General features: G+C 53.3%; 1 protein-coding gene across 2 annotated transcripts in view; it reads left to right on the top strand.

Moving 5' to 3' along the window:
* Window positions 1-12,805, top strand: part of RAB11FIP3 (RAB11 family interacting protein 3) — a 75,684-nt gene that overhangs the window by 7,125 nt on the left and 55,754 nt on the right. The window lies entirely within an intron of this gene.

Genomic DNA, 12,805 nt, shown 5'->3' with positions numbered 1-12,805 from the left:
CTCTCTTTTTATACTTCTATACTTTATACCTTTAAATACTGAGAGAAGAGAGGTGGATTCATGAGAGGCTTCCTCTCAGGAGCAGGGCTGTGATTGATTAAAATTGGATTGGGCTCATCATAATTAACTGATTGGAATATGACAGTGCACCACAGCACAGGGCTCATTTCGATGGCTCTTGCCCACGGTGCCCTCTCCCAAAGCATTCCCCAGCTGCTGATACCATTATGTAACCCAGCCCAGACAGTAATTGATAATCATTACAATTGCCCACAGAATTCCTCTCCACTTTATTCCTGTTTGACTTCCATTTTCTGCTCGTTGTCAGAGGAATGATCCGCTTGGAACCCAGGGGCTTTTTTTTTTTTTTTTAATTCCTGGGTTTGGAATTTTGCAAAACAAATGACTTCCCTTTAGCCTCAGCCTGCTTGGGCAGGGAGAGCTGCTTCTGCTGGGCCACCCTCAGCATCCCCTCTGCCATGGGACCAACATTTTTCCAGCTCTGGGAAGCTGCTGGCAGTGAACCATGGCTTGCTTCTCCTTCCTCATTCCTGGCTCCATCTTTTCGTAATTCCTGCATGAGTTTCTGACCTGGCACCCCAGGCTGGTCCCTGCTGAACTGTTCCCTCAGTGTGGTTGTGTAAATTCAGGCACCTGTGGAAAATGGAGGTACAAAGCTGCCAGACTGGTTCTGCTGGGCTGGGAATCAGGGGAGCTTTGAGGTTGGAAAGGACCTCTGGGATCATTGAGTCCAACTGTTCCAACACTGCCAAGGCCACCACTAAAACATGTCCCCAAGTGCCACATCCACATGTTCTTTGAACACTTCAGGGATGGTGACCCCAGCACTGCCCTGGGTAGTTCTGCCCGTGCCTGACCACCCTTTCCATGAAGAAATTTTCCCAATATCCAACCTAAACCTCCCTTGGTGCAACTTGAGGCCGTTCCCTCTCCTCCTGTCCCTGTTCCCTGGGAGCAGAACCCAACCCCCCCCGGCTGCCCCCTCCTGTCAGGGACTTGTGCAGAGCCACAAGGTCCCCCCTGAGCCTCCTTTGCTCCAGGCTGAGCCCCTTTCCCAGCTCCCTCAGCTGCTCCTGGGGCTCCAGCCCCTTCCCCAGCTCTGTTCCCTTCTCTGGACCCGCTCCAGCCCCTCAGGGTCTGTTTTGTCCTGAGGGGGCCCAGAGCCGAGCCTGGCACAGGAGGTGTCTCAGCAGTGCTGATTGCAGGCCTTGCTCCCATTGTGGCAGGGCCTGGCGACGCAGGGAGTGAATGTGGCCTTGGGGAGTTGTGCATTTTGTCCTTGCAGTGACTCTCCCACATGCCAAAAACTTTCCCAGCTCCTCTCAGAGTGCAGTCCCTGCTCTCGGTGTGCACTGAGCTGCCTGGAGCCGCTCTCCTGATGGGGTTTTTGGGACATCTGCAGTGCAGCTGTTGGCTGAAGCAGCCCGGTCTGCAGGACAGTTGTGCTTCCCTGATTGTCCCACGTCAGGCAGAGCCCCCAAAGCTCCTCTCAGCCTTCAGTTTCCACTTTAAAATCTTTCCATCTTTCAGTCCCCTTCCCACACATGGGATGGTGCTATGGGCTGGTGCTTTTGGTTCAGGCCTGAGGCCTCCCAGCAGAGACAGGACTGCAACCAACCACCGTGGGAGAAACATCAGGGATTTCATCAGGCTGCTCTCAGAATCACTGGCTGTTCAGGTCTTGGTGTGTCTGTGCTTTGGATCATCCAATATTTGGGTTGGAAAGAACCTTAAAGCTCATCTAATTCCACCCCAATCCATGGGCAGGGACACCTTCCACTGTCCCAGGCTGCTCCAAGCCCCGTCCAGCCTGGCCTTGGACACTGCCAGGGATCCAGGGGCAGCCACAGCTGCTCTGGGCACCCTGTGCCAAGGCCTGCCCACCCTCCCAGGGAACAATTCCTTCCCAATATCCCATCCAGCCCTGCCCTCTGGCACTGGGAAGCCATTCCCTGTGTCCTGTCCCTCCATGCCTTGTCCCCAGTCCCTCTGCAGCTCTCCTGGAGCCCCTTTAGGCCCTGCAAGGGGCTCTGAGGTGTCCCTGGAGCCTTCTCCTCTCCAGATGAACATCCCCAGCTCTCCCAGCCTGGCTCCAGAGCAGAGGGGCTCCAGTCCTGGAGCATCTCTGTGGCCTCCTCTGGAATGACTTCAGCTCCACGTCCTTATGTTGGAGGCCCTTGATGTGCTTGGCAGCAGGAAGGTACCTCCAGGCTGAAAGAGAGCTCTGTGTTAATAGGGGAGTCATGGTTCCTATCAGTGGTACCTGACATGAACCTTGTTTTGGGATCCTAAAACTTCCAAGCCCAAGGAATAGCCCTGAAGATGCCATGGAGCAGTGGAAATGCCAGCCTGGGCTTTCTGCACAGCTGAGAGCTCTGCAGAAATTGTCTCTTCTCCCCAAATTCTGGGTTGTGATGAGGCTTCCCCCTCCCTGGCGAGCTTTTGCTGGAGTTGGTGTGGGGCAGAGTAAGTCATTAATGGTCCTGTGGGTTTGGGGACGGAGGGAACAATACTGAGGAGAGCCATGGGGACAATTCCTCCCGAAGTGCCACTACTGCCAAGCTGGAGTGCTTGGTGTTGGCTCCATGGGGGAGAGCAGCTGGAAGAGCCCAAGTCCCTGTGTGTGGTGGTGGATCCTTCCCTGGCACATGACTGTCCTGCTTTTGGGGCCGGACCGGGGTTTCCCCAATGCAGGTGAGGATGTGAGAGCCTCGGTGGGTCAGGGATGGGGCTCCACCACTGCTGGCACGAGGGTTCCTTATGGCCATGGGGTTGGTGCAGGCACTTTATTCCTGATTTTGGTCAGGGTTTCTCCCCTCTCTAGGGAGGAAACTGCTCTTAAAGCAGGGAATCCTGGAGGCTGCTGTGGAGAGAGGTTCCAGGCTGCTGGGAGCTTGGCTTCGCCCTGCCCAGCTCCTTCCAGTGTGACAGCAAATCTCCTTTTCCTAGGAATGCCAGTGACTAAACTGCCTTTGCTCCCTGTTACCACCTTCTGTGATCCTATTGAGGCTGAAGCACTCAGGGACAGCAGTATTTGATGTGCTGGATTAAATGACGTGAATTCCTGAGTTCCTGTGTGTGTCCTGGTGTGTCCCAGCACCGCATGGCCTGGGCTGGCGACAGCTCTGGGGATGTCCTGTGGAGCTGTCAGTGTCCCAAGGGTGCTTACAGCTTTGTTTGCAGGCTGTCCCTGTGTTTGGCAGTGTGGTGAGCAGCCTTGGAGTGCCCTGATTGATTTATTTTTAATAACACATTGTAGTTTTCCAGAAGAAAGAGCTCCTGTTCCCTCTGTGCAACGTCCCGTGGTGAAATGCCAGTGGTGTTACGTTGTGTTTGAGTCACTGCTGCTGCTGGAAGGGCTGTTCAGCCTGCACACTGCTCCTGCTTCTCCTCTCCCCTGAGGAGGAGGAGGAGGAAAGCTGGAGGGAGAGGACCTGGTGCTGGGAGCTGCGTCATCTGGCAAGACCCAGCAGAGCCGACTGTGGAAAATCCATTTGCCAGAGTCCAGTAGGAAGCTGGGCTCCAGCAAAACGTGCAGGAAGTCAAAGGAGCCCAAACCAACAGTGTTTAGAGAGAAGAAGCTGTTGTGGGCAGGAGGTGAGGGGTGAGGGCTCCTGTGGGCACCGGGCACGGAGCTGGGCCGGGATCCATCCACGTGGCTGCTCCGCAGCCCCACATTCCCAAACAAATACAGCATGGAATGAGGGGCTGCTGGAGGGGCTCTGCTTGGAGAAGGTGTATCCATGCTGAAAGTGAAAGTCTCCTAGTGGGAAAATAACACTCAGTCCCACCTTGGCTTTAGAAGCTGATCAGGCCATGGAGGCTTTCCCGCCGCCTCTGGCCAGGCAGGGATGAAGAGGCAGCTGTTGCCTCCTTTTGCCTGGCCACATTCCTTGTTTTTTTCCAGGGGAGTGGCTGTTCTTCACCCTGCTCACTGTGTGTGTGTGTGAGGATTTTACAGGTGGAGGGAGAAATAAAATGTGGATATCCTTGTGGAACTTTTTCCCTGTGCTTGCTAAATGGATGCAGCAACCAGCTAATCCTCTCCTGGCTACTTGGAACTCTGGGACTACTGTCCTGGCAGGAGCACAGCAGGGAGGATGCAGAGAGCAGAGGGAAGGTTTGTGGGACCTTCTCTGAAACATCCACGGGGAATTTTGGAAGCTTTGGTTTGGAACAAGAGAGTGCTGGAGGTCTTGGTGTGGAATAGGAGCGTTCTGGAGACCTTGGTGTGCAACAGGGAATTCTCTCTTGGACTTGGAGCTTCACCTCAGGCTGTGTGGAGCATCCAGCCCGTTCTGGCATCACAGAGCAGCTGAGGTGTGGTGGGTGACGGAGGGATGCTGGTGGCACAGGCAGGACTGACAGCCCAGAGCACAGAGGCAGGTCCCCTGTGCGAGGCAGGGACTTGGCTGCCAGCCTGGCAGACACCTGCAAAGCCATGGAGCAGATTCCAGGGCTCCTGCTGCTCCCCTGCTCAGGGGAGGTGCTGGAGGAGCATTAGCGTTGCCATGGGGATGTTTGGTTGGTGTGGTGATGCCTTCATGCCCAGGGCGTACAATCCCGGAGCTCCTGGGCTTCCCAAACTATGCATGGCATCTCAGCCTCTTCTCCCTTGCTCCAGGAATCTACCTCTGAGCCTTTGATCCGTTCTCTGGGCTCTTTTTCACCCCTCTGGCACATCTGCTCCGTGTCCTTCACACAAACAGCCCTTTCTGAAGCAGCCTGAAGAGGTGCCAAAAGGAGGGGAATAATTTGAAGCAGCTCTAAAAAAGAAATAAGTCTTTATGCTTGCTGGTCTCTCGCTCAGGCTTGTTTGTGTTCCAGTTTTGCCAGGGTGGCAGGCGCAGTGGGGCTGTGCCAGGCGGGTTCCTTCTCTCCTGTTCAGCTGCTCGTGTTTGCCACTCCCCTGGGCTTCACCTCTGCGGCCCCAGAGGCTCCTTGTGCCCAACACATTCCCAGCATTTACAAGCTGAGAGGTGCAGCTCTCTGCCCCCAATGTCAGGATGACGTGGAGCTGCTGGAGTGAGTCCAGAGGAGGCCACAGAGGTTCTCCAAGGGCTGGAGCCCCTCTGCTCTGCAGCCAGGCTGGCAGAGCTGGGGGTGCTCACCTGGACAAGAGAAGGCTCCAGGGAGAGCTCAGAGCCCCTTGCAGGGCCTAAAGGGGCTCCAGGAGAGCTGCAGAGGGAATGGGGACAAGGCATGGAGGGACAGGACACAGGGAATGGCTTCCCAGTGCCAGAGGGCAGGGATGGATGAGGTATTGGGAAGGAATTGTTCCCTGGGAGGGTGGGCAGGCCCTGGCACAGGGTGCCCAGAGCAGCTGTGGCTGCCCCTGGATCCCTGGAAGTGTCCAAGGCCAGGTTGGATGGGGCTTGGAGCAGCCTGGGAGAGTGGAAGGTGTCCCTGCCCATGGCAGGGGGTGGAACTTGGATGAGATTTAAGGTTCTTTCCAACCCCAATCATCCTGTGATGCTGTGATTACAATCCTTGTGTGAGTTACAGCCTATACTTTGTGTTTTGGGGAGGGTGAGTGTGCCAAGGCAGTGGGAGCATTTGTCCTGGGATGTGCCACGGAGGTTTTGTGCTGCTTTCCAACCTGGAGGGGAGCACCTGGGAGCAAAGGCCACCATCCTGGGCTTGGACAGGGTGTACCCAAACAGCCCCATCACACAAACACCGCGGTTTGGTGCTGGGCACTTTGCGTGGAGCCAGACCAGGCAAAACATTCAGCATCTTAAAACGCCTCATCCTCGGTGTGCGACCTCCTGGTGTGTTTTATTGTGCTTTTTGTCTGTTCAGATCAGCTCCAAGCCCTGCAGAGGCTCCGTGTCCCTGGCACGACACAACCCAGGGTGGCTCCGTGGTGGCACTTGGCTCTTCCCCCAGGGTAGGGGCGTGGGTTTTATCTAAGGAGTAACCAGGCACTAAACCTTTTTTTTTTCATGATTTAACCCAGCCTCCTGCCCCTGAGCCGTGTTTGGAAAGGTGAGAACAGGTTTCCCTTGTCATCAGAGGAACAAAAACTAGAAACAAAGGCTTCAGTGGCTTGGAGGGTGGAGGAGGAACCCTCTTCAAGTTCATTCAACAAGTAAATATTTAGAGTAGAGCATCGTGGCTGCTGAAGCCTTTGAGCACTTAGGGAGCGACAGGAAACCTGGAACACTTGAGACAAACAATTAAATTTGGATTAAAACCATCTCAGCGTAACTTATATTCTTGTTAATGTTTCCAAACCATCCTTGAAGTTGTTTGTTTAAATACGTTTTTATGCTTCAGTGGCAACAATTGAGGGATAATTTGGAAATGTCACACTTGGCATTTGAGAACACACTTAAATACCACAAATTGAGGCTTCTGAAGCCCTGGGGAGCACAGAGGTGTTCCTGCCTCCAGATATCCTTGGAGCTGGTGGGGTTAGTCCTAAAGGGTCCTGTACAGACCAGAGGAATTTCTGCCAGCAGGTAAAATACCCCAAAATTCTGGATGTGATTGATCCAGGTGGTGGAGATCTCCTGCAGTTCAGCTCCACACTCTGCACCGAGGGCCTGGCTGGATCCATTTGTCCTGGTTTCTTGTGGGTGTGGGCAGGAAGGATGTGGGTCCTCAGGCTTTTTTGGCTGCCAGCTCTTTAAAACATATTCTGGCTTCTTTTTCTGCTTCCTGGTGAATTTTGAGTGTTTGAGGGAAAGTCTTTTCCTGTGCAGGCTCCCGATGTGTGGAGGGGATCTGGTTCTCAGTATCAGTTTTGGGCTGGTTTTTGGCTCACAGTTGGCTTGGAGATCTCTTCCCTTCCTCTTCCTAAAGGGGAAGATGGGGTTTGGTGGGGAGGGAATTCTCTCCTGTCCTTTCTGTATCCGCATCTCTCCCCTCTGGCATTTCCTGCAGAAGGAGCCCAGTGACCCTGGGAGAGCCTTTGGGGCCAGAGTCAGGGGAGGCAAGACTGGGGGAGAAACTGCCCCAAGGAGGTGAAGTACAGGAAAAGCTGGGGGCAGGCTGAGAAGCTTTTCTCTTGGATTAATAGGAAAAGGAGGATTTGTTAGGCAAGTGGGTATTAAATGGCAAGGATCTGATCTTCCTGGGAAGAGGATCTGTCTTGGGCACTTGCTCACCTTGTTCCTGCTCTGTCTTGGTTTGTGGGTGATCTCTCTCCCATTCCTCTTCTTTGAATACTTGCAGGCTTATCCTTATAATTATTCCTCTTTATTCCTCCTTTTAAATACAGGAAGCTTATTCCCCTTCTACCTTAAATAGTAGCTTTGATTATTTCTTCTGTGGCAGGAAAAGATGAAAACAACCCAGGCTGAGGTTTCCTTGGTCTCCTCAGGAAGGTGCCTGCATCCTTGGTTTCAAGTACCACGCTGGGAACAGAGGCCCTGCAGTGCTGGAGCCTCGGGATGAAGGGATGGGAAGGATGAGCTGATGTCTGGGCAAGATTAGGGAAGGAAACATCTTCACCAGGGCTGCTTATGGTGGACCTTTAAATAGAGACCTGAGCAGGCACAATCTGCCTGCTGAGCTCCTCCTGGAGCTTTGGGAAAGGCTGGGAGAGCAAAACCCAGGGCAGCCAGCCCTGGGTCAGCGCTGCCACTTGTGCAATAAATAATGCAGTTCTTGCACTGCTTACTCACAATTGACCACGGCTGCTCCCTGTAATGAGATCTGCCCCTCGGGGGTGTTTTAAAGGTTACTTAATTAGGTGTAATTGCAGCAGAATAGAAACCTGCTTTGAGGTTCTGAGTGCTCTGTGGAGTGCCAGCTCCTTCAGCAAATTAGGGAGTCAGATCCTATAAACACGGCTGGAGCCAGAGTAATGCAGAGTTATCAGCCTCCCCCTCGGCCTGGCTGTTTATGGTGATGAAGCCACAGAAGAGAAGTGCTGGGAAGGGTGTTCCTGGCTCTGGGAATGGCGCAGCTGTGGATCTCATCCCAGCAGCAGTGTGGGAAGGCAGCGTGAAGCTGTGCTCACATTGTGGAGCTGGTAATGCTCTCTCAGCACCCAGCACAGGGGGATGGATGTGGTCTTACCCCAGACAAATGCTGCATTAGCAGGGATCAGCTCATTTCAGCTGATCCCACTGCAGCCCGTGGATTTAGGGAGCGTGGGATCTGAAGAGAGCTCTATGGGGCCAGCTGTGTCTTTGGCACGGCCCCTTTGGTTTGGCTGCAGGAGCTTCAGCAGTTCCAGCACATTTCCCAAAGGTGAAAAAGGGATACTCTGCCTTCTGTCATCAGCATTTCAAAATACTCTACATTTTTCTTTGAGAGGATTGGTTTAGCCTCGAGAGGCAAGGTGGGTTTTTAGGGACAAACGAGTGCTTAGGTTCATTCCCTTCTGTTTAACCTGGAGGTGCTGCATCCACCTCTGTGTAACCATGAGAGGTTTTATACTGCGTGTTCTCACTCATGTGAATTCCTGGGGGCCACTCCAGGCCACACACCTGGCTAAAGAGAGAGGAGAGCAGCTGGTGTGAGTCCTCCCTGCACTTTTTATTGCTAAAAATCCCTCAGTTTGGCACTTCTGGCAACATGGTGCTTGGCTTTCTCTCTGCTTGACTTCAGGGACTGTCTCACTTACACTTAAAATACTTACATCCAAAGATTCAGGATGTTCAGAGCAGATCTGGGCTTCTGGCAGTCAGGGGAGAGTAGTTAAAGTTACATGAGGGGTACTTGGATTTTGATGTCCTGTCTCAGCCAAGCAGGACACCCAGGATTGGTCTGTACCTGGGTACTCAATGAGTTCCCCATGTTTAAACCAACCTTCCTTCCTTCCTTCCTTCCTTCCTTCCTTCCTTCCTTCCTTCCTTCCTTCCTTCCTTCCTTCCTTCCTTCCTTCCTTCCTTCCTTCCTTCCTTCCTTCCTTCCTTCCTTCCTTCCTTCCTTCCTTCCTTCCTTCCTTCCTTCCTTCCTTCCTTCCTTCCTTCCTTCCTTCCTTCCTTCCTTCCTTCCTTCCTTCCTTCCTTCCTTCCCTCCTTCCTCCCTCCCTCCCTCCGTCACGTGTGAGGCTGCAGGAGTTCCTGGTGGGAACTGCAGCCCATGTGCTCAGGTATTTGGAGGTGTTTATCAGGAATATATCAAAATTCATTCCTCCTCTTTGCCTCCTTTGGATTTGCTTCCCAAGTCTGTGTAGATTAAAGCAGCACTGAGAGTGGATTTTATTCCCAGGGCAAGACATGGAAGCACCAGCCCTGGGAGATACCACATGATTTGATGATCTGAGCTCTACCAGCTCTTCTTGGGGGGTGCTGTGGCCACTAGAAATCTCCCACCCTCCTTCACCCCTCCAAAGAATGTCTTTTTGGAAGCTGGTTCAGCCCTGATCTCTGCCAGAATATGAGGGGAAACTGCTGGCAGGCTCAGGGGTTACAGGGGGGTGTTGGCTGCCCAGCACAGCCCTGAATTCCTTCAGGGATCACGCCTAAAACAAGCACAGTGGATATTTTGTCCTGCTGAATCCATCTCCTGTGTGGTGGAGACATGGAGCATCCATGAGGATAAAGAGGAGAGGCTTCCTTTTCCTTTTCTTCCAACCTGCTAACCAGGGAATTCACAGCTGGGGAATCCTTTACCTCCTTGAGAAATTTTCACTGCAGGGCTGTCAAGCCTTTGTGTGGGAATTTGAATTTGGATTTGCCACTGTTGGAGGCTCGGGGTCCTTTGCTGAGCTGACTTCAGTGCATCAAAGCAAGGAAACTCTTCCTGTGCTGTGAGGAGCCCCTGTGGCATCACAGTGTGGGGCTCTGAAGGCTGCTGGAGCAGGGGTGCTGTTGGCAGCAGAATTGTTGGGTTTTGGAAGGCAAAACACCCTGGAATGTGCAGAGTTCTGGGATACAGGAGATGTGGGAGCAGGGATGCTGCAAGGAGTTCTTGTTGTGTTGTTGGGGTGCCAGGTACCCTCCCCTCTTCCTCCCCTCTGCTCCATGTCCTTTTCCAGGAGAAATCCTTCAGTCTGGGCAGTGTCCCTGGCACAGGGATGACCCCTTGGCACATGTCACCCCCAGCTGTGCTCCTGCAGGCCTGTGGCTGTGCTCAGCTCCAGGCAGCCTGGCTGGCTTCAAGCAGTTTAAACCTCTCACTTTCCACCAGGATTTAAGTCAGCTACTTAAAGCACGTCATCCTCTTTCACTCTTTAATGCTCTGTGTTTCAGCTGCTCGGGCTCCAAAGAGGGTTTGTAACCAGCCACAAACACACACAGGAAGCAAAACCTTTCTTTTAAGTCTTTCTTGCTGGCCAAAAGCAGGACTGTGGCTCCTATCTCGTGGGCTAAGCTTGGTGTTGCACTTTGAAGGAGCGTTGCTCTTTGGTGTTGTGCCAGCAGGAGCGTGGTGGGAGCCTCAGGCTCCAGCTAAAACCCTCAAATCTGGGACTTCAGAACTGCTCAGATTTGCTGGATGAATCCAAAGCAGTTTGAGCCACAGTGCTGGTGTTTTTCCCAATGGCCCTGATGAGGTACTGGGTCTAGCTCAGTCATCAAAATGAAGAAAACCATCCCAGCTTGCTCCAAGCCCCATCCAGCCTGACCTTGGACACTTCCAGGGATCCAGGGGCAGCCACAGCTGCTCTGGGCACCCTGTGCCAGGGCCTCCCCCTCTCCCAGGGAACAATTCCTTCCCAATATCCCATCCAGCCCTGCCCTCTGGCACTGGGAAGCCATTCCCTGTGTCCTGTCCCTCCATGCCTTGTCCTCAGTCCCTCTGCAGCTCTCCTGGAGCCCCTTTAGGCCCTGCAAGGGGCTCTGAGGTGTCCCTGGAGCCTTCTCCTCTCCAGGTGAACACCCCCAGCTCTCCCAGCCTGCCTCCAGAGCAGAGGGGCTCCAGCTCCATTGCTGGGTGATGCTGGTGAGAGGAGGAGTCCAGGGGCTGTGGGGACCAGGAAGGCACAGCAAATATTCTTGTTTTCTGTGTTGGGGATTCTTCAGCAGCCACTCACCCTCAGCCTTATGGGGGTGTCTCAACTGTTAATGGTGCTTTTAAGCCTGGACAGCAAATCCAGGCAGGTTTGGATCAGCACAGACACTGCCACGGGCTCAAGCTTCTTCAGCGTGTAGCTTTTGTTGTTTGCCTCCATAATGTCCAGGTTGGGAAGTTTTCAGAACCATTTCCCCCTGCCCCCAGCCCAATTTAAATACATAGTGGCTGTTTTGCATAAAGCAGACACTTCCCTGGCTGCACTGTCTGTCCTGCCCGAGCACTGGTGTGGGTGAGGTGCCCTGCTGTGGCATTGGCACGAGGGGCTGAAGCCCTCTTGGTCCTGAGAAGCTGAAAACTATGGAAACTGTAATTTAGAGTATGTCATGCTAATCCCTTATAGGCTTATCAAGTCTGATTAAATGTCACTTGCCTTCCTGTTATCTCTGTACACAGATAACAAATTAAGTGACAGCTTTTGAACTCCAGGCAGCTGCCAGATGCATTAACTGGAACCGACACATTCCTACGAGTTGTTTTTATTAGTCTAAAATACCTTTGTTTAATGTACAAGAAACCTGACTCACCCAAGATGATGAGTGCCATGTGAGTTTAGGAGGTCTGGCTGCCAAAAAAGTGCTCCAGAAAACTGGAGAAGGTGCTTGTGTTGTCTTCTCCCATTCACAGAATCTCAGCTTGGAAAAGAGCTCTGAGATCATCGAGTCCAACCCCATCCCCACCTTGTCACCAGCCCAGGGCACTGAGTGCCACATCCAGGCTTTCCTTGGACACCTCCAGGGATGGGGACTCCAAACCTCCCTGGGCAGCCCCTTCCAAAGCCTGACCACCCTTTCCATGGAGAAATTCTTCCTGATGTCCAGCTTGAGTGGGAGGCAGCTGGCAGGTGGGCAAGGCTGTGCCATGGGGGCTTGGGTTTCCTCTCGTGGCAGTCCCACAGAGGCACAGCCTGGAATTCAGTGACAGGACCCAGGGAATGGCTGGAGCTGGGCCAGGGCAGGGTCAGGCTGGATATCAGGGAAAGGTTCTTCCCCCAGAGGGTGCTGGGCACTGCCCAGGCTCCCCAGGGAATGGGCACGGCCCCGAGGCTGCCAGAGCTGCAGGACACCACTCTGAGGCACAGGGTGGGATTGTTGGGGTGTCTGTGCAGGGCCAGGAGCTGGACTCATGATCCTGATGGGTCCCTTCCAGCTCAGGATATTCTGTGATTCCATGGTTTTATGGTCTCAGCCCTGTGGGTTCCTCCACGCCAGTGGAATTCTTGCTGCTCCTGTGGGGATGTGGGATGACCAAAGCACATGGACACATGAGTGAACAGCTCTGAGTGTGCTGTAGGTGTGATTTCCCTATAGAAACACACACCTGGCTTTGAGAAAACCAAAAAGAACTCAAAAGTTCTTTTTGCCTCTGTTCTCTGCCTCAGGGTGAGCAGGGCAGCTCTGAGCTGCTGGGCTGGGGACTGAGTCTCCTTTGATACCTGAGGTTTCCTTCTCTGGAAGGAACGGTTTGGTGATTCACCAGCTCCTTCTCCAAGAACAAACCAAAACCCCAGCGAGTCAAAAGGTTGTGCTCATGAGAGCTGCACAAATGCAGCCCTGGAGACTCCCTCCTGTGCATCAGGAGGAGGAGGAGAAGGAGGAGGGGGATGTGTGTGGCAGGGTGAGGGCAGCACTGTGGGCAGCTTTGGAGTATGGAGCTCTCCGTGCAATTCCTCTCTCACCTCACCCGCTTCCTCCTGGAATTGTTCCTCAGCTGAAGGATGTGGTTCAAAAATAGGCAAAGGTGCCTCAAAAGCTCTTCAAACGAGGGATAAATGTCTGGTTGTCTGAGGTTGAGAAGCATCTGCTGTAAAGGA

The sequence above is a fragment of the Aphelocoma coerulescens genome, chromosome 14 (genome assembly GCF_041296385.1).
Source record: "Aphelocoma coerulescens isolate FSJ_1873_10779 chromosome 14, UR_Acoe_1.0, whole genome shotgun sequence".
In the NCBI taxonomy this organism is placed as follows: Eukaryota; Metazoa; Chordata; class Aves; order Passeriformes; family Corvidae; genus Aphelocoma; species Aphelocoma coerulescens.
This window is presented reverse-complemented; position numbering and strand designations above follow the sequence as displayed.